The sequence below is a fragment of the Lissotriton vulgaris genome, chromosome 1_1 (genome assembly GCF_964263255.1).
Source record: "Lissotriton vulgaris chromosome 1_1, aLisVul1.2, whole genome shotgun sequence".
Taxonomy (NCBI): Eukaryota; Metazoa; Chordata; class Amphibia; order Caudata; family Salamandridae; genus Lissotriton; species Lissotriton vulgaris.
This window is the reverse complement of record NC_141685.1, coordinates 1,533,339,260-1,533,365,825: the sequence shown is the minus strand read 5'-3', so window position 1 is coordinate 1,533,365,825 and position 26,566 is coordinate 1,533,339,260. Positions and strand designations below refer to the sequence as shown.

The following is a 26,566-nucleotide window of genomic DNA, read 5'->3' as shown; positions in this document are numbered from 1 at the left end:
GTATTGCTTTATGATAGGAGGATAATGCACTCCAATATTTTTCTCTGTCTTCTAGAAGATGGGATGTTCTCCAAATTTTCTCTAATTTCCTGGCTCCCTGTTTAAGAGTTCTTAGTTTATCGGAGAACCAGACTTCTTGCTTCCTAATTGGCTTGGATTTAAAAAGTTTTAATGGAGCAATTCTGTCTATAGTTTTCCTGATTTCATCATCAACTTTCTTGAGAGCTGCTTCAGTGTCATTCAAATGTCGTATTGTGGGAGGGTTAAAATTATCTTTAAAAGCAGAATTGGTAACTTTATGCCACTGTCTACGGATGCAAGGTAATGTGCTGGGGTGCGTGGGTTTATGCGCCTGGGGGGGGGTTATAAACTCCACAACGAAATGATCAGTCCAGCTCACCTGAGTAGCAGGCGGGCATGAAATCGCGTGAACATTCGAAAAAACTAAGTCTAAAGTATGACCAGCCTGATGCGTGGGTCCTTTGTTCTTTAATGTCAGACCTAACGTTGATAGGTCTGTTATCAGTGATTGAGCATCATTGCAGTCGTGTTTCTCACCATGGACGTTAAAATCTCCAACTAATGTGAACTCCCCATCATTATTTATATGTGGGGCAAGTAATTCAATTAAAATGTTGGAAAAATTTTTGTAAGTGCCAGGTGGCCTATAAACTAGGGCACCTTTATAATTTTCCTTAGAGGACTGTATCTTAAAAATCAGAATTTCTATGTCAGGGGAACAAAACGCTTCTAAAATTGTTGCTTTCAATTCATCTTTGTATACTACAGCGATTCCGCCACCAGTTTTTATAGGGCGGTCCAGTCGCAATAATTTGTAGTTACACGGAATAGCAAGAGTGATGGCCGGTGTGCAGTGTGGTTTGAGCCATGTTTCAGTAAGGAAACACAGCTCCGGTTGACTTGAAGATATCATATCCCATACCTCCACCGTGTGTTTTGATAGGGACCTTGTATTGCATAGGATATTTTTCCTCTCTCGTGGGGCGGTAACTACGGCTGGCGATGGCATGAGTATCAACAAATCCTCACAATGTGTACGAGGAGTCACTGTGTGAGCAGCCGTAAATTGTGAGCAACAGGATTTGCAAGAAAAGGGGCCTACCACCTCTAGATGGGAGGGGCACTTAGCATTTAGTGAGTAAGGAACATTTAAACTTCGCAGTACCTTAGAGGAATATGTTACTCTCGGCGATGCGCGGGACGGCGGTGGAACAGCAGGACCTGCCATAGCCCCTAGCCCGGTCTGGCGCGGACGGGCGCAGACGGGCAGGTCTTTGGCTTCTCTTAGGCGCGTCTAAGGCGCCCCCTGCGCGCAATCGCTGCGCGCTTGACTCCCGACGAGTGGCTAAATAGCCCCAGTTGCAGTAAGGCTAGAGCGCTAACCGCTCTGAACTACAGCGGGAACAGGAAGTGTGTCACCAGGCTCGTACCTGACCCGCCCTCCGCTCAACGGTATTGGATACCGAGTCGGACCGGGGCGGGCAGGCTGAATGACAGAGCACTGGGTGTTTGTTTACCTGATTCGAGCCCCTGGCAGCGCCTAAAGGGAGCGAGTAAGCCTAGAAAACGGGTATAAGTATCAGTCAATCAACTCTGACTATATTAAAATTATTATTTCCATCACTTGTTGTTCGGTTACCTCCCCTCCACCACGTCTCGCACGTCGCAACTTGCCCCTGATAAACTCATGTTGCAGTACACAGATGCTCTCCTTCCCCCTAGCTCCCCTCCTCTCCCTGACCATACATTGCTCCAATTTTTTCTCCCTTTTATATAGCATGAAGACCACCCAAAGGTATTAGCTCACTTTACATGAGCACCAGTTACTTTAAACAAGAAGTCATCCAGCTGCCCTCTGACCACTCGGCCAAGGTTACTTTGGGGCAAGGAGGGAAGAGAGCCTTGCAGGTTATCGAACAAGGGTAGTCTGCTCCTAGAGAGCAGAAAACTCAGCAGCCTCTTTCGTTGTTGGAAACATGCATGCTACGTAAATGTGAAAGAAGTTTGTAAAAAACACACTATTTTTTTTCCTGAAAGACAATCCGTTGGTCTCCTTCAGCTTGCTTATCTTCTTTGTTGCACCACATAAGTGTGCATTGGTTTACAGTACGTAACCCCCGCTCAGCATCCTTGCCTGCCCCGTCCCCCTCCCATCCTCCTCCCGCTGTCGGTAATGTGTTTGCCTACATTTGCTATGCAGCACTTTGTTATTTGTCTTTACCATCATGTATAATATTTAACGTTTAACTTCTTGAGTTATATCATAGCGGTTGAACTTGGCCCTTTTGGCAGGTTCACCCCTAAACTTTTTGCCTTTTAATATGACTTGATACTAGTAGTTTGTGGCCTCTGCGCAATTTAGCACTGTGTCCCAGTGTAAAGTGCATGCGCACTCTGAGTGCGTGTGATGGGTTTGGCCTGCCCTCCCATAGGAATGCATGGGGTATATATGTGTCCATGGTAATTCCTGGTGTGAGAGGAGCGCAGGGGCGAGTTTGGTATGCACGAACTCGTGAGAATAAATGCTGCGCAATGGTGTGCGCAGATTTATTGTGAGTGGTGGAGAAGTGCCACTTTTAGAAGTTGGCATTTCTGTGTGCTGTGTGTCTGCCTGTCTGATTTGGAGTACATCTCTGGCTTGTGAATGACAGTCGCTGGATGGTGTGCTTGGCACCAGGAGCCAGGATGGGTCTGCCCGGTGTTGAATAGGGAAATCTGCATGTAGATGGAAGGGAGGAGTTGCACTTGGGACCTGAATAGGGCTGTGCCTTCCCTCCACAATGCTGGCTCTGTCCCCTGTGGTGCGTCTGAGCACCTAGCCCCCACCTGACAAAGAAGAGAGGAGCTGAGCACAACAAAGTGCTCCAAAGCTCCCCAAACCAGTTTCATCTGTTTTTTCCGTAAACCCTGTTCTATGTGACAAAGGAAAAAATGGGTATATAAGAAGGGGTTGTGACCCCATGAAAGTGGTTCTCTCTGCTGTTCCTGATTTGAGGAGGGCAAGCTGCTGCTGGGTGCCAGGAGGAACCGCCACTAGGGACTGCCTCCCTGCTGGAGGGCCCTGTGAGCTGGCCTGCCTGGGCCCAGCCTGTGCCCCCCTTCACTCCCAAAAGACTTTCTCTAGACTTTGTGCTTAAGCACCTGGGGAGCGCTATATCTTTATTGCCTGGTGAGCGCTCTATTTGGCTGCCCAAGAGGAGCAGCACTTCTGATTTTCCACCGCAGCACGGAGCTGCGATCATTTTAAAAAGGGCATCCCCAGCGTGGGGATCCCACTGCCGTTGTGCCTTCTCAAGCGGGATTAAATGCTTGGAAACTGAGCGGGAGCCCACCCAGCCTCGGTACCCCGCATATCTGCAGTTTTCTATATCCCTAGCGGGTGCCGACCCCGCCAGGGACTTTGTGCTGCTTAGAAACGGGCGCCTACCCTGTATCACCTGCCACTGGCCCGGGAATCTCCTGAACTGCTGCCTCTGATGTCAGGAGCCCGCCGCTTTGGTATTGGTCCCAACCGCGGGTATTTCCTAGCAACTGAGGGGCTCGATGGATGGAAGCCATTCAGAGCGGGGGAGGCGCGGGCACCTCAGCCTCAGCACTTCTCCCTGACGCAGCCAGACGCCATGCCAGAGGCCGGGGAGCAGCGAAGGGAGGAAGCTGCTGGATCCGGCAGACCGGCGGGGAAAGGAGCGGAGTCCCCGGAGAGCAGCCTGGTGAGTTAAGAAGGGCTGGAGGGCTCCACCTGTGCAATGTTGGACTGGTCCAAGCCTTGCCTGTTTCCTGAGGGGCCCCCACCTGATACGGGGGTCGCTCCAACATTGGGGGCATTTTTTGGCTATTAAGAGTCGCGCCGCCGTGTTGGGGCCCACGCACTTCTTCACAGCTGCCCAGCAGCTGCTATGTTGGGCCCTTTGGTTATTCCGAGTCCCAGATCGGGACTCCAACTCTTGTGCATAATTACTTTAGAGCCTGTGTGGCTCCAACAGGGGCAATATTGTTTTAAGAGCCCCAGAAAGACCCAGAGGTCATAGTCATGGCAGGGTCTGCTTTTCCCTGACCCCAGCTGCCCTGCGAGAGCACAGGCAGCTGCAACGTTTTGCGCATGTTGGCACAAAAGGGCACACAGAGGGCCAGTGCCCCTCTTTGTGATTTTACAGCTGCCCAGCAATTAGTGGGCAGCTGCCACGTTTAGGCTTGAGTGTTTGGCGCACCTTTGGAGTTTGCTGCACTAGCAGCCCAGCCCTGACTATTTTGAGAAAGGGCCTTTGAGCCTAATGCAAGGCCAGTTGGCCTGGGGTCGGTACCTAATGTGAGTCTTGCGCAAGGTGATTTGGGTATACTGTGATTTATGTAGGTGCGCAGGACATGTGAGTTATGTGCTGTTTTTATGCACCGTGATTTATGCCTCATATTGTGTTTATGCCTACAGTGATTGCATACTGTGTTTTAGGCCTAATGTGATGATTAACGTATAGTGTGATTTACGTTTCATGATCTAGGCCTCAGTTCCTTTCTTCTACAGTAGTTCATGGTTGTTATTACTGATTGACTACATTTATTATTTTGTGCTACAGTTAGTATATGTGCTACCTTTGCTAATTTCCCTTTGTGATTGTTCTGACAGTGGCCCAATTAGCCCTGTCATTTATATATAATACCCTGTAGATACTGCCCAGTGCCAGTTGACACAGTGTAAATTGTGTGATTATGAACTAATGTGTTTATGGTAATACAAAGGCTATTTTTATATATAACCTTGTGTGGAGTTCCTATTGTGGTGTGCCTAGTGTGTTGCTGCTGTGTGTGTTGCGCAAACGCTTTACACATTGCCTCCAGGATAAGCCTGACTGCTCGTGCCAAGATACCAAAGGGGTGAGCAGGGGTTATCTTTGGCATGTAACTCCCCAGCCCTGACTAGAGTGGTGCTCTCTGCCTGACTTTGGTGCATGCCTTAGCCGACCAGAGATCCCATTTCTAACAGTAGCTGAACCAAAAGTACAAAAGGTCCTTGACTCTGGTGATTGATGCGCTGGGTCTTTCGTCTTACACATTACGCATTTGATGCATGACCTATTTAGATTAGCCCCCTAAGTCCCATCCACATGGCTCAAACCTAATATTACCTTTACTCATCCGACTGGTTTAAATTTTGTAATAAACTGAAAGAAGGAAAAAGGTTGCCCTATGCCCTTCCCAGGTCTGCCTGTTCTAATAACTTCTTGGTGTGTTATTGCTGGGGTGTCAGGGAAACTGAGCACTGGGAATGCGGCTCAGACCAGGGTGGCATTCATATGTGAGATGCCAGCACCCATAGCAGGAAGCACTGGGTGGGATCAGAAACAGAGCAGCGACATCTGCAAACACCATTTGCTTCATGAACAGAAAGAACTACAAACACAATGGCATACATACCACAAACACTCACAGATATCCCACAACTACCAAGGGATTAATAATCTCCCAATAGATACACATACCTATCAAACAAAAACAACCACAATCACAAACTACATGCATACCACGTTTCACAAACATAATATGTACATGCACGCACATCGCACCATCAAACAAGACTCACACAACACATGCCTAAAATAAAATGAATGTTACCTTGTGTAATGTAATGGGTACTCATGTAAAGAGATCCAATACCTCCGGGTCGAGTTTGCAATATATAAAATTGCACACAAAAAATAACAAATGCAATGGAAAAATATGACACAGCATATATACTGAGCACAACATATCAAAAAACGTGCACATCACATAAAGACATCTTGGCATATCCCACACAAAGCGCACATCAATGGAAAAGCGATGATGTCACAAATATCAAAAACAAACAGCCTAGGCATGCACATCACATACAAATCAAAATGCACTGAGCTCACAGATTACAAACACTTATTTGTAGTTTTATAAAGCTTGAGCATCACTTAAACAATCATTACAGCTTGGGGTACACTGCACGACACTAATTAGCATGGTGGTCTTCATTTGTTTGGGCCCTTTAAACCTTTTGCCCTGTATCACTTTGTTTGCCCCTCTATGACAAAATAAAATTAACAAAGACACAGAACTCTCTCATATGCGAGAGCTTTTAGGCGCATCAATTGTTTCTTTTTACCAATGTAGTTAAACAACACAGTAATTTGGCCAAAAGTAGAGAAAAAAAAGCTTTCAGTCATGCTGTATAACATGGCTAAAACAACATTCAATAGATCCTTGCATAGGCAAAATCTTTCTGGCTTTGCCGATGCTTGTTTTAAAAAGACTGTCAACCAAAGTAAATGCGAATCTGATTACGTTTTTCTTTTCAAAAAGCAAAGCGAAGAAAATACCCTAGTCTGCAGTGGGAAGCAGTCGCTTACACAACCACTTGGCAGCTCTGCAGTCTGTCTTTTTACACTGCCACAAGAGGTCCCAGGAAAGAATTTCTGGTTGCAGGGAAAGGAGAGGCCGTTGCTGAGTGGCAGCCATTGTATTCTCACTCCACCACGTAGGTGGCACAAGTCACTGCAGCCTCAACTGTCCTCTGAAAAATTCGAAGAATATCGGACTTGCTTGCAAGGTGCAAAATTCCATAAAACCAATCAGTTACAAAGATGCAATTAAAACAATCACCACCCCTTTTATAATTAAAGCAGAGCTGCAGAAGACATTTTGCTGAGAATAAACAGTGCATAAATCACATGTTTTCCCGGTCAGCAGATTCAAATCCATACTAATATAATAAAGAGAGAGCCCAAACCTTTGAGGCGGGTAATGTCAGGAACCACAGCACCAATCACAACACCCAATACAGCATTGGAAAGGGCAGTTGCAGCAGAAGGACAAAGGCTATGCAGACGCCCACCATATACATTTAAAAGGTAAAAGAACCGTGCCAGCAAAGTAGTCCCTTGTGGGCGTGTCTGCGTTGTGCTGTGGGCGTGTGCTCGGGGCGTGACAAACATTGGGGGTGTATGGTACGTTCCGCCCTTCATGCCATGTCTCATATTGTGTGCTAATCCCACCTTGCTCCCTTTAAATACCCCTGCACCCCATAATCATAACCCACCCTTACTCCTTAAAATACCCCGACACCCTTTAACACTAACCCATCTTAACCCTATAAATATACCCTGTACCCAAAAACCCAAATCTATCCCTAAACCCTAAAAATACCCATGTACCCCAAAACCCAAACCTAGCCCAGAACCCTATAAATACCCCTGTACCTCAAAACCCAAACCTACCCCTGAACCCTAAAAATACCCCTGTACCCCATAACCCAAACCTAGCCCTGAACCCTAAAAATACCACTGTACCCCAAAACCCAAACCTACCCCTGAACCCTAAAATACCCCTGTACCCCAAAACTCAAACCTAGCCCTGAACCCTTAAAATACCCCTGTACCCTATAACCCAATCCTACCCCTGAACCCGAAAAATACCCCTGTATCCCAAAACCCAAACCTAGCCCTGAACCCTAAAAATAACCCTGTACCCCACAACCCAAACCTACCCCTGAACCCTAAAATACCGCTGTACCCCAAAACCCAAACCTAGCCCTGATCCCTAAAATACCCCTGTACCCCAAAACCCAAACCTAGCCCTGAACACTAAAAATAACCCTGTACCCCACAACCCAAACCTACCCCTGAACCCTAACATACCCCTGTACCCCAAAACCCAAACCTAGCCCTGAACCCTAAAAATACCCCTGTACCCTATAATCCAAACCTACCCCTGAACCCGAAAAATACCCCTGTATCCCAAAACCCAAACCTACCCCTGAACCCTAAAATACCGCTGTACCCCAAAACCTAAACCTAGCCCTGATCCCTAAAATACCCCTGTACCCCAAAATCCATACCTATCCCTAAACCCTAAAACTACCCCTGTACCACATAACCCAAAACTATATCTGAACCCTTAAAATACCCAAACACCCCAAAACATATACCTCAGTACCCCAAAACATATACCCCTATACCCATGCTTACCTTATCCAAACATTTTTAAAAAACATGCTTTTACCATTCATGCATTTACAACGAATTTAGTTGTAAATGTATGCGTGGTAAAAGCATATAAAATGTAATGCCATGCGTTATAATGGCATTGCGGAGTGATGGTACTTTCGTAATGAAAGTATGCGGAGTGATGGTATGCGGAAAGAAAGTTGCGGAATAATGGGTGTTTACCCTCCCCCGGTAAGTACATTGGTGGCACGGCAACCCACATCTCCAGCAGCATACTCATATTTTTTCACCATTTGAAAAATGCACAGGTCTCTCTCATTGATGGCCAGCACCGACATACACTTTTAGACAAATCCTCCCGCCACGAGTTATAGAATTGCAAACTTTAGAGCTGGGGAGCTACGTTCGAATCTCGGCATCAGCTCAACATCCTGTGATTCCAGGCAAATCGCTTTGTCTCCCCGTGCCTACCACAAATGAATGTGTTCTTCTGTAATGTAAATTGTGCTCATGCCATGTTGTCGAGTTTGCGCTATATAAGATTGCAAGGAAAAATAAAGTAGGGAAACTTGAGTTCACACACTACTGAACGCACACTCTTAAGTGCATCAGCAGTGCACTGTGAATCGGAGCATTTCACAGGCCTGTCACAGATAAGAAATGCTATCAAAACGAAATCCTACAAAACAATATACTACTGGCCGGCAGCAATTCATACCCAGACAACGTCGGGACGGGCTGCTAGTGTCAGATAAAGAGGTGTGCAAAATATGTACACCAATTGCGTCAGAGAAGATTTTTATGAAATATGAGAAAAATTACTTAGGGACTGATTACGAGGCAGTAAAACCTGCCACCAGTAGGCTGCCTGTGGCGAGTTCACCACCATCGTATGGCAAATTACCACTGACCAGATTAGGATGGTGGGCGATGTGCCTAGTGGGCGGAAAGCCCGTCTGCCACGGGTCCGGCAAAGGCAATTGTTATGAATGGTGGTGGTGCCTAACAGGCACCATCTGCCAGATCAGGATGCTGGATCCCTGCCAGCCTCTCCATAGCGGTTCAACCGCCATGAATAGGCTGGCAGGGATGTACTTTTGGGACCAGTTGGGTGACCCCTTGTGCTAGGGCAGTTGGTGTTGCACTTTATTTCCCTGCACCATGTGGCAGGCACTGCATGTTCCTGCCACGTAGTGCAGGGAAATGTAAACAGTGCATTTTTAACATTGTGGCGGGTGCTGCAGTTATAAATATAGAAGTGGCAGTCACATCGTAATACCCCCTGTGGGTCCGTTGCCTTGTAGGCAGGCGGGCCAACTCCCCGACACAATGGCTGACGGACTTCAGTCCATCTGCCATCGTAATGACATCTTTAATGTATAAAGAAGATGTAAACGTGAAACATTTTTAGGATTGCAGTACCAGCATGTATATGGTGAGGAGAAGACATTGAATAAATGATGACTTTGAGTACTCCCTCTGTTTACTTGAACTAACCTCAAAGGGATATAGCTTTCTAGATATTAAATGATGCATTTGCTTGGAATTACATAACAGATTTTATGGATAGGAAAAAAAATGTATAATATAGTGCAATTACTTGGCACCAGATGGAACCAAAGTTATCTCCATTCTTGAACATTTATTTTCAAGAAAAAGTACGGAACCAAAAGTAAGTACTAAGACTCAGATACGGGGTGAGGCTGTATGGCTTACATACCAATAATCGGATAAAAACCTTTCATGAGTCATTGCAGATAGCTTGCAGTGGATATCCTTAAATATAATTCTGACATGTCCCTCAAGCTGAACTCAAAGATCTCTGCAAAATATCTTACAGGAACTGGAGTACTCGAAAATCCACCTCATAGTTGGAAGTGGGTGAAGATTCAATAAATCAAGACCACTGTCTTTCTTCTGCATACAGCTGTATGATTTCTCTCTGTGCACCACTCTATACCCTTCTGTGCACTGGAATAAGTCTGTGATGAGAAGGATTCTAATTATTTTAGGACAAATACATTTCCCAGATAGTTTGTCAGTAGAAATCCACAGACTAGCACTCAACCACCCTCCTTAACAAGAAGCAACAGGAGATTTCCCTTGTGTTATTCTAGCCCCACTCGGATACACAAGAGTGATGGGTGAAGACAGTATACTGTGCTTCACACAACTTCTTGAGGATTACCCAGATTGTTTGTCTGTAATGACCCTATTGCTCTACCTTTCCCCCATACCTATGACTGAAAAACTTTCTCTTATCCTCCGTTTTAGGGTGCAACTCCACAGTTACTCTTATTCTGAACCAAGCAGGGGTAAAATATCACCTTTATGTCGATGACACCCAACTTTACTACAACATTAATTCACTGAGTGACGTCATTCATCTGAATGATACATTAATCAAGGTACATTCATGGCTGAACACCAAACACTTAAAATTGAACCTCAACAAAATGAAAATAATACTTTTCTCCCCCCAAAACAGCCTTCTTCTAGTACAAGATTGGCTCACTAACAAGGACGCCCTCAACTGCTCTCTTACACTATCCAACTCCGTAAAGTCCTTGGGCGTCACTCGAGGGAAAAATCTGGCAATGAAAGACTACATCAACAACTCAGCCAAAGGAGCGCTATACACACTTAAAAATATCAAGAAAATCAAACCGTTTATTCCGCCAGATGATTTTAAGATGGTAGTGCAGTCTCTTGCCCTCTCAAAACGTAATTATGGCAACGCCATCCTCACAGGAACTCCAAAAACCTACCTTGCCCCCTTACAACAGTTCTCAACATCAATGCTCAGCTACTAACAGGTGTTAAATGATTTGAGCACATTACTCCTGCTTTAACCCATTGACCATGGCTGAAATTCCGCCACTGTGCGGGTGATTTATGACTGGCCATCCTCCGCACAGGCCCCCTGTGACGTCGGACGGCCCACGACCGTCCGACGCTCGCAAAGGGATATATAACCTCAATTGGCTTTGTATCAAAGATAGATGATTCTTCAAGACTGCTTGCATCACCTACAAAGCCCTTCATACCCATAACCCAAACTACCTTGATTCCAAACTCTCTAAAGCAGGAAGAGCCAGGGTGCTGAGAATCTCCAACTCACTTCTTCTCATCCCTCCTGTTAGAACTGGGGGTCTCTAGTTGGCAGAGGTAGGTACCACTGTCCAAATAGGGACCCTTGCTTCTAGTCAGGGTAAGGAGGAAACCCTCTGAGATAACCCCTGCTCACCCCCTTGGTAGCTTGGCATGAGCAGTCAAGGCTTATCAAAGGCAATGTGTAAAGTATTTGTACCAACACTCACAGTAACACAGTGAAAACACCACAAACTGACTCCACAACAGTTTAGAAAAAATAAAGTATTTAATCTAAACTACACAAGACCAAAACGATAAAAATCCAACATACACAGTTCAAGAATATGATTGCAAAAGAGTTCTTAAAGTTGCGATTAAATAATTCACAGTTGCGTGAAAAGTTCACAGTTGCGTCACGTTTAGCCAACAGTACTTTGAGATGCGACAAAGTTCCAAAACAGAAGCTGGTGTGGTGGAAAACAAGCGATGCTTTACTCCTGAGACCTTGGGGAGGCGATGCAACAACCCTGCTCGATGTAGAGGGCGTGTTGCGGTGACGACGGTCTGAATGGGGAGGGATGCGATACCTTGTATGGATTTCGGTGCGGAGGTTCCGTAGTGAAAAAGCTCTCACAGGCATGATGCAGTGATCTTTGGGGGCTGCGACGATCTCCGAGGCGACGATGCGCAAACCAGTGGTGATCTTCCTCTCGCAGCTCCTCGATGCGATGGCTCTGCGATGATGTTCGCAGCAACGTGATGCGGTCCGCAAGCAACCAGTGTGACGATCTAACCCAGTGACGACAGGCTGTGAGTCGACACTCACAGCGATGGTAATCTTTCCGCACCGGACTGGTGCGTCCCGCAAACGAAGGATGCAACGACTCTGGCACCGGCAACAGGCGCTGCGACGATCTCGGCCTTCGTAGCAGTGGGAATTTACTCGCACTGACAGGGATGCACTCCGCAAGAGAGCGATGCGATAAAACTTGCAGAAAGTCTTTAAAATCTTGGTACAACTTCTAGAGGCACCCAAACTCGCCCAAGTACTCTAGGAAGGACAGAACTCTCTCAGCAGAGTTCAGGGAAGCTGGGGGTGAAGTCCTTTTGTTCCTGGGACTTCTTAACAGAGAGCCAGCTCTTCTCAGGCCCTTGGAGATTCATTCAAGCAAAGCAAAGCACAGCAGGTCAGCCCAGCAGAGCAACTCCAATGTCCACCTCGTGGATGCACCAATTGGTGACAACTGGGGTCAGGAAGAACAGGGAGGCAAACTGACCCAATACCTGGCAACAGTCCCTCTGGTGTTCTGGGGTCAGGGTGGGCGAGACGACCACACCATCCACTGACCCTTCTTGCTCCTTGGCTGCCAGGAGGTCAGGGAGTAGATCACTATCCTCTTCCCTTCCAGCACCTGTAGCCATGAGCATTGTCACTTCAGACCTCTCAAAGTGGGGTTTGAGGCGGTTCACATGCAAGACTCTCAGGGGCTGCCTGGGAGTCTTCGGGTAGGTTACTTCGCTCTTGCGCTTCACCACCTCATATGGCCCAGTCCACTTGTCTTGGAGCACACAAGGTTCCACTGGCACCATCACCCACACTTTCTGCCCAGGTTGAAATTCGAACAGAGGGGTATTCCGGTTGTACCATCTTTTCATTTCTTCCTGGCTAGCTTCCAGGTTCTCCTGAGCAAGCTTCCTGAAGCGTTGTGTCTGGGTGCGGAAGGTCAGCACATAGCTGAACACATACTGGGGGGTTTTCCCACAGGATTTCCCCCACCCCTCCTTCACCAGTGTAAGAGGTCCTGGGGCTGGAGCACCAGTGAGTGTTGGAGATTTCTTGGGATATCTAGGAGCAAAGTGGCCCACCTCATTGCAGTGATAGCAGGTAGGGGGGACCCTTGTTGTCCCTGTTGTTTCTATTGTCCTGCCTTCCCCTAGGGGGCCATGGCTGTCTAGGTCTGGGGGGTTGGGATTTCTTTCCCTGGGAACTATTTAGGGGCTCTTGAGAGAACTCCTTTTGGTTACCTTTGTCCCCCCCACTCTTCTGCTGGGGACCCTGCCCACCATTGGCTGTAGTACCCACAATTCCTCGGTAGACCCTGGTACTGGTCCAGCGGTCCGCCTCCTTAGCAAGCTCAATGGGGTCTGTCAGCTTGCTGTCTAAAAGATGCTGGTGCAGCTCTGGAACACAAAGACTACTCAAGTGCATCCAACTAATTAAATGCAACAACCCCTTATAATCAGTTACTTTGCTGCCCTTCATCCAACCTTCCAGTGCACATGAGTAGAAATATAAACACTCCATCCAAGTCTCAGACTCTCTCTTCTTAGAGTTCCTAAACTGCAGTCTGTTCTGCTCTGGAGTAAGTCCATACCTAAGACATAAGGCCTCCTTCATATTGGGGTAGGGCATGGTACCTGCTAACTCTAAGGGCTCTAGAGCACTCCTCCCAGAAGCCTCAAAATGTTTCCACAGGCCCGCCCCCCAATGCTGTTCAGGAACACCATTCATTCTCAATGCAATCTCATAAGAAGTAAACCAGGCATACATATCCTCACTCCTATGGTAATTCTGTACCAGATCCTTGGGAATATATGCTTTACCCCCCTGCACTGGCTGTGCGCTGCCACCATTTGAACTGGAATCCACCTGCTTGGCTTTGAGATCCAGTTCTCTCATGCTCAACTCGTGAGCCAAAAGCAATTTCTTTTCCTCCAAGGCACGTGCGCGTTTGCTCTCCTCCGCTGCCGTTTCTTCCTCCATTTCCAATTGCTTCATCTTTAACCTCATGACTTCCAAGTCATATTCTTTCACTCTTTGATTCTCTTCTAACTCTTATGGGGTGAAGCCCTTACTGGAACGGTTGCTGCCAGGCCTTGAGCCTGGTCCGTCCATAGGCAGATCTTGGGGTTGAAAACCATTCCCTCCACTTGCATCATTTCTTTCTTGGAATTCCCAATAGGCCTTCAAGATGCTCTGCAGCTCCTCCTTCCTGAGACTGCTCTTTATGGGGCACTCAAACTTGTTGCAGAATTGTCTAAGCTGTGTAACTTTGTAGGAATACAAATCCTCAATGACAAACTCCAATTCTGCCTCCACACTTGGTGTCTTCCCATTTACTGACATGATGCTTTGAAGAGTTATTCAAAAATAGAACCAACCAAAAAAACAGTAGCATGCAGTGGCGTAGTGGTCTGCACTCACTAGTGATGTACACCTATCACTGTGGGTCTAGTACAAATACAAGTTCAAATACCCACCGCTGACCAATAATGTTAGAAATGGGAGTCTCTTGTTGGCAGAGGTAGGTACCACTGTCCAAATAGGGACCCTTGCTTCTAGTCAGGGTAAGGAGGAAACCCTCTGAGATAACCCCTGCTCACCCCCTTGGTAGCTTGGTATGATCAGTCAAGGCTTATCAAAGGCAATATGTAAAGTATTTGTACCAACACTCACAGTAACACAGTGAAAACACCACAAACTGACTCCACAACAGTTTAGAAAAAAATAAAGGTATTTAATCTAAACTACACAAGACCTAAACAACAAAAATTCAACATGCCCAGTTCAAGATTATGGTTGCAAAATAGTTCTTAAGGTTGCGATAAAATAAATCCACAATTGCACTCCAGGAAGGACAGAACTCTCTCAGCAGAGTTCAGGGAAGCTGGGGGTGAAGTCCCTTTGTTCCTGGGACTTCTTAACAGGAAGTCAGCTCTTCTCAGGCTCTTGGATATTTCTTCAAGCAAGGGGACACAGCACAAAGCAAAGTCCTTCCCCTCTCCTTGGCAGCAAAGCAACAGCAGGTCAGCCCAGCAGAGCAACAGCAGGACAGTCTTCCTTCTTCAGTTTCAGCTTTCTCCTTGGCAGAGGTTCCTTCTTGAGTCCAGGATGATCTCATTTTCTGTAGTCAGGGGTCCTGCACTTATACCACTAAAAGGCTTTGATCCCTTTGTGCAGGAGGGCTCTGAGCCCGGTCTGAACCAGTTCTGGGTGTTCCTTGAGCACTTTGTTTTCCTGGCCTCTCCTTTCCTTTCAGGGAGAGGGGCAGGGTCGTCAGCCGCCCAGCAGGAGGTGGAGCCAGCATTGTGGGAGGCAGGCACAGCCCTATTCAGGCTCAGGTGCTATCCCCTCCCACGACTCAAGATGCAGATGCAGTCATTTAGCCTAGGGCTGACTCAGCAAGCCTCCTGGGGGCCCCCAGCCTCTGACACTCTCAAACCAGACAGTCAATTCACAAACAGGCTAAGGCACACAGAAAGGTCAGACATGAGAACAGCAGCTTTCTAAAAGTGCTGTTCTCAAACACAGGATTTAAAAACAACCTTTCCTAAAAGATGTGTTATTAAATTCTGAGTTCAGGGATACCATACTTTTATGTCCTATCTTGCTCCTATAGGAAGATATGCTAGTAGCCACTGTAGCCAGCATTCCTCATGATAGCCTCTGGGGCAAGATGGTCTTACAATAGTGAAAAACGAAAGCGGCTGTAATTCACTACCAGAGCATGGCACTTGCACTAGTACATGCTCTACCTTTTACATAAACTGCACCCTGCCCAAGGGGATACCTTGGGCCTTCAATAGGGGTGACCAATCTGTACAGAAAGAGAAGGGTTAGGCCTGGCCAGTGGGGACACTGACCAGGAGGACATGGCAGTTCACAGACTGCACACAGGCACTGCGGTGGCAGGCCTGAGACACCATTTTAGGGCTACTCATGTGGGTGGCACAGTCAGTGCTGCAGGCCCACTAGTAGCATTTGTTATCACCAGCCCTGGCACACTCAGTACACTTTACTAGGGACTTCTTGGTGACACAAATATTCCAACCATGGATTACCAATTTACACAGGGAGCACTTGCACCTTGACACTGAACAGCAGTGGCAAAGTGCCCACAGCATCTAAACCAACCAAAAAACAAAACCCAGCACAGCATCTAAAATACAGGAGGTAGAGGCAAAAAGATAGGGGGAAACCACGCCAACGATGCCAGGTCTAACACCTCCCAAACTGAAAAAGAAATCCTCACAGAGTTGCTCATTCTCTGGTAATGCTCCTAGGATCTGGAATGCCTTCCCTAGTGACCTCAGCTGTAAACCATCCTTTCCATGCTTCAAACAGGACCTTAAAATCCTTCTGCGCAACAAATACTTTAATACTCAATCTATCTAAATTGTACTCCCTATTAAGTCACACAACCCTTTCAGACCTCTCTCTATGCCCTTCGCCTTAATCCTGTTTTTAATGTCCTGTAATGTTCTTGACTCCATAATCTATTTCCTTGACCTGTTTATTTTGATAATACCTTTGGTGTTGATCAGACTATTTTTTATGTTCTTGTATGTAACAAAGCGCTGTCATATCTTTGGGTCTAGCTAGCGCTATATAAAACCTATAAATAAATAAAATAAACAGCAGCGCATTGACCTATCTTGGGTAACATAAGTCCCACATGTTAGTTCCTTCACACAAGATCATTTTTTATCATCTGGTGGACTTTTTGTGTATTAGTGATGTTGTGGCACTAAAACTTCGCTGCCACTATTGAAGTTTAGTTTCTTAGAACCTTTGACCTTCATTACTGCACGGCACCTTTCATGCTGTTTCCTGATTGTTATATTTAGCCCCTTTTATTTCTAGGGTCATTCATGCTCATTAAAGCTGCTGCTTTTGAGTGGCATCATTACTTTGCACTGGACGGGTTCAGTGCATTACTCCACGGACCCATTGATGCTCGTGAGTCTCGTACCGTTGACTCTCATTACTGCCTGGATCTGTTAAGACATTACTTTCTAGAGGCATTGATATACTTTTTGTGCCCTGGTGCTCTTTTTATCTCATTGTTTTTATATTATTGTTTGCACAAATAAAATACTGGAAAATCACAACTAACTACTTGTGGTATACAATAATACAGAATACATTGCTTATCATACACATCCTATATATACATACAAAGCAAATTGTCAACTATATACTCTGCTTTACCCTCAACTAGCCATCATGACAGAACTACTGAGATAAGCCAATCAGCATGTTGTAGAAATGACTTCCAAATCCAACTAAAGTAATCCCGTCCTTCTCAAATACTGCATGTAACCATTTCCCATGGGCCAATTTTGAGAGGTCATTGGGCCAGGCATCTACCCTATCATAATGTTGCTTGGCTCAACGGTTAGAGGCGGGAGACCCGGAGGCAGAGGTCGGCCCGGGACCAGGGTTTAATTCCCGACACGGCCGGGTGCAGGACCAATGTCAGTGGGCCCGATAAATCTCGTCTCGGTGCCACTCTAACCATGGGGTCCCTCGCTGCAACTCTGGGCAATAGCTTGCTTAATCTCCACTCCGGCCCCATCACCACCGGGGATGCCTGGCTGCACCTTGGGGATGCCCTGTAAAGGGAACATCTCACAGGGAACGCCAGGACGCGTTCCCCAGTGGTACAGCGCTGGGACGCTTCTGGGTAACCACGCGCTCTATAAATCCAACATTCATTCATTCATTCATTCATTCTATAAATCCAACATTCATTCATTCACTTTTGGAAAATCGCCAGCACTGATGTTCATTAGTGCCCTGGGTCACTACTGATGCTACCTAATGGATGGCCTCATCAATACTCATTAATTGCTATGGCAATGTAGACCCATTACTGTCTGATGACACTGATGCTCCTTGCAGCTCCTTGCGGCTAGCTCCTGTCACCCGACCATAATGTTCATTACTGCTTGATTACATGGCCTTGGGGTTTGGTGGTCGTTCATCAGAGCGGGCATTTATGCTTATTAGTATATTAGGTAATTATAGCTTATTAAAGGCTATGAGATTTAACGCATATGAATTCCGTGGCCCATTTCAGGGTCATTAGTGATTTGGGTCAATGATGCTCACAACAAGGTGCTGTTAATAGTCACTGTTGCTGTGGCGAGTAATGCTCATGAATATAGGAGGCCACCAAAAAGTGGGTGACGGGAAATTGATTGTCATGTAAATAGACCTACATCAATTTTTTGGAACCACAGAAAATATTCGAAAAAATTAGATTACGGTATAGTAAAAGATGGTAGGGATTAAAAAATGCCTGCATGACAAAACCTAAGTCAGAAAATAAAGCTATCACATTTAAAGCTGTAGTGATTGCCTGGATGAATGTGGGCAGACGGAGAGCATGATATATTGCCACACCCTGCACCTAGAGCAAATTGGCACTGCTGACGGCAGTGTGCAGTTTCTTTGGGTGAGATAGAGCCGCAGTATATGAATGGAACACCTTAAAAAAATCAACTTAATAAACCTTGTTAGAGAGAGTCATGGTTACGTGCTCAGAGGATTGAAACCTTATTATAGAAATAAAACACACACATTCCTCTTAAACATTACTTTGAAGAGACATCATTGGTTTAATTTTCACTAGAAAGATTAATGATATTAAGCATTCATAACTCTCAATGCGACTATAACTTATCCCCAATGTCCACCTCGGTAACTTGAACATGATATCTTTGTATCTTTCATGACATTACTGGTGAGATCACACACACCCCTTAACCACTGACATCCTTGAGGGCATCACTATGAACAAAAGAACACTTTGGTAGAAAACACACCATCCGTAGGCATGTTTATTTGTAAGTAGGCTCTACACAAAAGATTATGGAACTAGAAATCGTTAATGTGGACTGCAACATTTGCATTAGAACCTGCAGCTGGTTTATGAGGAAAGTGATGCTGATGTAAAAGCCCATTTTGGTCATCTGAATGGGACTTGGTTCCACACGGCTGCTCAATTAAGGGCCCAGCCAAAGACCAGGTCCTGAACCCAGAGCAGAAATCCTGGGTTGTGCACAAGGCCTAACAAAAGAGAGATCCTGTTCTCAGCCCTACTATATATGGCAAAAGGAGCAGTGAGTTAAATTATTATGGGGACATAAAGCAGAACTGTGCTTAACAAGTACTGCATGTGGCTGAAAGCTGTGTACAATTGTTTATGTCCACATGAGGCTGGGCACAGGACCAGGCCGAAGGCTAGTTCCTCTGTGAAACACCTGCTGCACATGGTTGAAGACCATACACCTTGGGTTATATCCATACTGAGGCTTAGCACTATTACAGCTGCTTCCTCATGCAGGGGACTGAAGGCCACATGCAGGGGACTGAAGGCCATATTCAGTCAGTTATATCCACGAAGGTCTTTGACAGGGACTCAGCCAGCTACAGGCCTATTCCCATATCAATTCCCATGCAGTATTTGGAAGGAAAACAGAAGGACTATTACATTGGAATGACTTGAGTGGGATATAAACTGAGATACAAAATGGCTTCCAAGCATTTAAAAGCATTGTTGTCAAAGACGTAGGGTCAGATATGCGACAGAAACCAGTGCTTAATTTGAAGAAAAAAAATTAAGTGCCAGGGCTCTCGTCAGAAGGCTACTGCAGCTTGCATCACATATTGCCCCTTCTAGCGCTGCCAATGATGGTCACACCACAACTACTAACCATCACACTTCTACAAGTGGGACAATTTGGAATATTTCAGGCCCCCAAAGATATAAGAATGGCTTGAGCAGCAGGTAATAGTTGCCTAATTTTTTATGTATTTTGAATTACTACTTAACTGTTGTTGTGGTCATCTTCAAATACGGTGCTGACAATCAAGTGCTGGTGCCGAGCACCGGAAACCACTGGCTCAAATTAGGCACTGACAGAAACATTGTGCGAGTTCCTCTTTCCGACATTTTGTGATTCGCAATTAGGAACTCCCAAAATGCAATGTCTCAGACACTGTTAGCGATTCCTAATGGTGTTGCAATTGACCGGCCTCATCAAGGTTTATGAGGCAGGTCGCAATTTGTGACCCATTGGGAATGGCCTATAATCACAGGAATAGTGGCCTGCTGGGGTCTGTAGACCATCATGTCTGTGATTGCTTTTTAAATAAAGCATTTGGCTTTTTTGAAATGCAGCCAGTTTTCTTAAAAGGAAATGGCATACATTTCGTAAATAAAAATGGAAAGCTACCTTTTCATATTTTAAGAGTAGGTGGTGAACTGTGAGACCACTGCCTGCTCTTAAAAAATGTTGGTGCCCACATTCACAAAGGGGAAGGGGTCCCTTCCTGTTTGCAAATGGATTACAACCTGCTTCATGGAGTCCGTAAAATATTAATAGGCAACCCGGTCGCAAAACATTCATACATGTCCCTGCAACTCACAATTAGGTAGGGATGCCCTTGAAATGCCCCTTCCTAATACAGATGTGCAAAGCCTATTTAGGGAGTCATTTATAGGTTAGCAACTCGCAAAATAGGGGTAGTAATGCCAAACAACTCTTTAGCAATCGCAAACAGCTCGATTCCCCTTTTGCGACCACTAAAAGTGTTGCACATGTGGCCCGTAATCCTTATGTGTATATCTTGGAAATGTTTATATATTTCAAAATGAAAAATATTTGGAATGTATTGACCTCAAAATTACATTACCACCATGAATAGAAGTCAGTTGTGGACAATAGTAGCTGAACCTAGGTTTAAATCCACTCTATTATGCTTTATTGTAGCCTTGTATGTGAATAACATTGCTAATTTAAGACCAGGCAAAGAACACAAGACGAGAGACGTTCCTGGTAAAAGGGGAATACAACTCGATTGCATCCAGTAGCCATTGCTTTTCTGATTTATATTAATGTTACCTATAAATATTTGAATGATACAGAATCTGATGTCCCAGAGTTGGATCCCATTAGGGGGATAGTACTGCTGTTTGTGGATGTGTTATTAGCAAAAAGCTCTCATGCCCACATCGCAAATATTTTATGCAAGTAGAGGCTTACACTTCATGATAAAAACATCTAACTTCATGGCGGTAGGCATGAAAATGTTAAAATAAATAACATGCATTTGAGGAATGGGGTTAGCATTCGAACTTAAAACTATGATTAGTGAGGTATTCGATTTTTGCAACAATTATGTTGAAAGGATCACATCAGAATAAAATATCCTTGGATGGTTTACGGTTCTGCCCTCCGCTGTTTAATGGGTGGAATTTGGACATAAAGGATACAGAAGGAGGGTCTAAAGGGGAAAATCACTCTTGAAGACTTTGAATTAGCAAAGCTGTGGGTGTATAACCTAGACCATCCATTAGATATCGACCTGAAAACATTCATGCAGAAGCAATTAAAATACCAGCATCTTCAAGCAATGACGTGGAAACCTTCAATTAGACGTTCAGCCACTGAATGATATTGTCCAAAGGTTCAGTTTGCTCTCTTGGGTTAGCAGTTGGCAATCGAAAGAATAGTTGCTAACATCAATACCCATGATTTTGGCATTCCAGGCCTGGAAGTTAGTTTTCATACCAGACATGTAAGATATGATATATCAAATAAAGTTAATATTTAACTACTCAGCCAAACACACACGCAATGAAATACATTTTCTGAAAGTTGTAGACGGGTGAGAACAATATTTGGATATTATCATACTCGAAAGCATAAAGTGAGTTTAATAAAAGCGAGGCTATATCAACCATCATTTAGAGCAACATGAACCAGATGCGAAACATCCCTGCTTACGTCATCAGACCAAGAGAGGATACAGGCCATCTCCTGCTTTTTTGCCCTTGGCATGTGTCACTAAGGAAACAGCATATTATCCCAGTGGTACTCAGAAAATGCAAGGCAGCAGAGATAAATATGCCTAACTCCAGTGACCCACCGATGCTGCAAAGGATTTAACAAAAGTGCAGAGCACTTTCTACATGTGCATGATAGAATATCAATCGCTCTGCATATCTGCTATGCTAAGTGGTTGCACAACACATACAGAAACACAATCTGAGCACTTAGCCAAATAGCAAAACAGCAGAGCATTCTTGCAAGATGCTTGTGATACAGGCTGATTGTATGGGCTTTTCATGCTTCTCCCATCTCACAAGTTAAGTTTCGTAGGTTAGGTCAATGGAACTAATTACATGTGAACTTAAGGTTTAGAAGGGGTGTGGGAAAATCATAGGCGACCAATGTACAGTTTTTTCTATACTGATTTATTGTGACAATATGCAAATAATATATGATTGTTGTATTGGGAATAATTTAAAATATTCCAATTGGAATGTTCTAACCATTTTATGTGTGTGACTTTATGGTCTGTTTCTTTCTATCGAAATATGTACCTATTGAATACACAGTATGTACGCAATGGCATGGAGTGTAATATTGTAATATGCTATTTACCATTGATGAGTGTGTGGCCATGGCTCATGAAAGGTGAAGCTTCAAGTGAATCATGATGACCTCTCAATTAACAATGGTAATAAATAGCATATTACACTTTACATATCACATGTATGGTTTATGGAATGCTGTATAAATAATGTCAGTAGTTATAACCTAAAACATTTTAACATATCCATAGTACAAAGGGATCAATGCATTGAGTGAAATACAGACAAATATTTAGACATTGAGAGTATGTCCCCAGTTTTTGTTCTGGTATAGGCTCCTTCTAGAATGGAATTAGTGAGACACAAAGTTGTGTTTTACCAAGTCAGTTGCGCTGCAAAGTCGAAATAGTTGGGGATTTGACCTTCACACTGTAGTAATATATATGCAAAAGTATGCTTATTCAAACACTTTTTCTAAATTGAATGTTTTATTAGCACATATATATATTTTTACTGGCTTTTAAAATAATGATGGGAAAAGTAGAACTACCCTGAGACACCAATGTAAATATAATTTCCAATACAAGCAAACCTCATACTTTGAAAATGTATTAAAGAGGTAGGTTACATTACTACATAAAACACTCAGGGTCATATTCAGAAAGGTAAGTCTACATGCACAGATTTACCACAAGTAAACCTAATTTACGATTTTTGAGTAACTTTACTACTTCTGGCTATTATTGGACCTGACCATTTTTGAAGGCTCTCCCTAGATTTTTTGCCTTCCAGTGCTGAACCAAATGTTGCTTGCATTAGGATTCTTCACCCCTTTTCCTGGCTAACTAGTGGTGAATGCTTGTGCTCTCTCCCTAAAACATGGTGAAATTGGCTATCACCTAATTGACACATGTAATTTACTTGTAAGGGCCTAGTAAATGGTACTGCATGTACCCAAGGCCCATCAAAGTAAATGCCATTAAAGGATCTGCAGTGCTCTTTGTTCCACCCACCCACTAAAGTATCACTTTAAAATATGTCTCAGGCCTGCCACTGCAAGCTGTAGTGCAGCATTTAACTGCCATTTGACCTGGCAAAATAAAACATTTGCCAGGCCTAAACCTTTATTTTTAAAACATATAAGGCACCCCTAAGGTATGTCCTAAAGGCTCAGAGGGCAGGGTGCATTGTATGCAGAAATTAAGACAACATGTGCTTTTTTTAAAGTTTTAAATGAACTTTATTGAACATAAAAATTGCAATAAAGAAATAAGATACAATATCAACATCACATACAATGCAATAAGAAATGTGGATGGTACAAAAAGATAAGAAGGGAAAGAAATAAAAAGGGAAAGGGCGGAAGGGGAAGGGAATCAGCAATTAGAATACAATATCTATATATAAATTGTAACTATCAAAAACATGCAAATCTTCTAGGAAAAAGTATATAATAACTAAAAAGAAAAGGTATATATAGCAAAGAAGCAAACTTATGTGAAAACATATCAAGGGGGTTTGGGTACTTCCTCAATACGAGGAGAATGCAACATTGTAGATTGAGCTGATGAATCTAAGAAAGTAGTAATGGGTAACCATAACAAATTACGTTTGATTGCAAGTGTTATAGGATAAACATATGCTTTATCTAGTCCATGATTAAAATAAACACCATACCACCAAGCCTGAAAGGAGATAGTCGATGCATTTTTCCAAGCCTTGGTAATTTGTTGAAATGCCACTGCCAGGAGAAGGTCAATAATGGAAGTATTAAAGTCGGAGGAGGACCATATGTCTGAAAGGCTACCTAGAAAAATGTGCATAAGAGAGAGTGGGAAGTGAGTGGAAAAAATATTATTAATTTGTTGCCATACTTTGGAGCAAAAAATACGACTCGGAGGACAAGTGAAAAGCATATGCTTAAGATCCGCTCTTGGTTCAGAGCAGGACGAACAGGTTGAAGGGATAGAGGAATCTATTGTATGTAGTTTAGCAGGAGTGATCAAAAGGCGATTATAAATAAAAAACAGAGTTTGGGTGGTATTAGCTGCTCTAGAAGATTTCCTTATTTTGTTCCATATATCGTGCCATAGAGAAATAGGAAACGATTCTCCCAAATCAAGTTTCCAATCTTGTTCTATTTTTGATTTATCCCTCTCATTAGGAGGTTCATGTAATTTTTTGTAAATTCGTGAAGCAGAGGAAGAGGATAACAAAATGGTTATATTGAGAGAGGAAGAAGTGCCATGAGAAACTGAGAGTGTAAGGGAGTCATAACTTGTCTGAACAGCAGCACACAATAAATTATAATTAGAAAGGAAGGAAAGAGGAAGAGAAAAACAAGTCTGAAGAATAGAAAATGGAATGCACGTACCATCAAGAAAGAGTTAATGAGTCCAAACAAGCCAATGGTCATACCATTCCTTCCAGAAAAAAGTCCTATTCTTTATTTTAATAAGAGTCAAGTCAATTTTTATTGTATAACATTTTTAAAAATTATTACAAAATGCATTTTGATCATCATAGAACATAAAACACTTATATAATGTTAACTATTAGAGACTGTTAGCCATATGAAAAATAAATATCATGTATTTCAATTTGATACAATGATTCCCTGTTCAGCTTGCTGTAAGAGGGATTGGGCTTTCATCATGTATTTAACCCCCCTGCGGCCAACATAGGAGATGATCAATCTAGCCATCGAATTACAGCTTGCCTACATGTTCGAATGTTCAATTTATTAAAAATGTTCTTTAAAAGCCGTCTCCTCAAATCCTTAAGCACCAGGCAAACACATAGTAAGTGAATTCATGTTTCATTCTGATATCCACATAGACGACAATGAGGGTCAGTGTGACAATTTTTCCAGGATGGTAACAAATCCTTTGAAAACTGTAAGCCTAGTCGATGTTTTATATATCTTTGTTTTAGGGAACTATTGAAGTGGCTTTCCAGATAGGTCTGTGGCTTTATCCCCCAATATGAGTTTATCACAGTCCACCCGTGTCGTCGTTTTGCGGTACTTGTTTTGTCTTCCAGATAAGATTCCCATTTGACCGCTTTGTTTACTATTTTGTCAAAAGTATATCTATCTGGCCTCGTGTCCCAAATTTCTTCAATTTTAATAAGAGGATTATACCAAATGGGGGATTGTAAAAATCGAGTATGATCATCAAGGCCATCCAGAAACAGGGGAAGAAAAAGCTTCCTGGAATTCTTAAGAATAGGTAGAGACATCTTCTGCGGAACATGTGATAATGAAACAAATTCTTTAAAGGTAAAAGGGTGAAAAAAGGAGGATTCAATCTTAACCCATAGTGGAGAAGAAGTGATATCTGATACAGAATCTGATGAAAAAGAAACCGAATGGGACAGAAAAAATGAAGTACGGTAAGAGGAAAAGTCAGGAAAATTGACTCCTCCCCAGGTGTTTGGGACGTTTAAGCTTGGAGAAAGATATTCTGGCTTTTTTATTTTGCCATAGAAAACAAGATAAAGTAGCGTAAACATGTGGCTTTAAGTTTCACATGTCCTAGCAGTGAAAAACTCCCAAAGTAATTTTTTATTGTTATAAGGCATAGCTTTCCCATTGACTAACACTTGGTTACCTTATTACATTTACTAAGTGTTATATTGGGATTGGGAGAAGGAACTATTTACTGTTTCCTATCAAATGAATTGCAATTTAAAGTCCTTTTCAATGGTACAGTCGGATTTCAAGTCACAATTCTGAGAATGCCACTTTTAGAAAGGTAAACACAAGGAGATGGCTGGGTTCAAACTGGAATGGCATGGGGAGCACAAAAACAATGGTTTAAGGCCCAGATCTCTGTATTGGGGTGAATGTATGACATTGTTCTGCATTCTGTCAATCAAATGTTCTTTTTACTTTTAGAAAGGTGGCACTTTCTTGTCATAATCATTTGTGCCTTCTGTCAGTGTCCTATGTCACATGACTGTGAATTGCTCTGCTGTTGGACTTTGTGTATTCCTCGCAAACAGTGACACAAATTGGACTAGATGTGGGCAGCAATGGTGGAGCTGTCCCTTAATCCACTCCTGCCTCAAAGAGCTTGCCTCCAGCACACACAGGTACCTTACATTTGCCTTTTATCGACCCCAAGCAGTTTGGAGACTTGATAGAGGAAGAGAAGAACTTTCCAGAACCAGATGTGGTGGTAGGATAGGATGTCCCTCCACACACAAAGGCTGGTACCAGATGTAAATATTGGAACCTCAGAACCATTCTTCTGTATACTCCTCTCCCTGCTGAAGATTCAGGACTGCCCTGCTGCCAGAAGGACTGCCTGGCTGCCT

At 43.8% G+C, this 26,566-nt stretch overlaps 1 protein-coding gene across 2 annotated transcripts in view; it reads left to right on the top strand.

Moving 5' to 3' along the window:
* The window catches only part of MGAT4C (MGAT4 family member C), a 1,083,724-nt gene that overhangs the window by 539,502 nt on the left and 517,656 nt on the right, over positions 1–26,566 (top strand). The window lies entirely within an intron of this gene.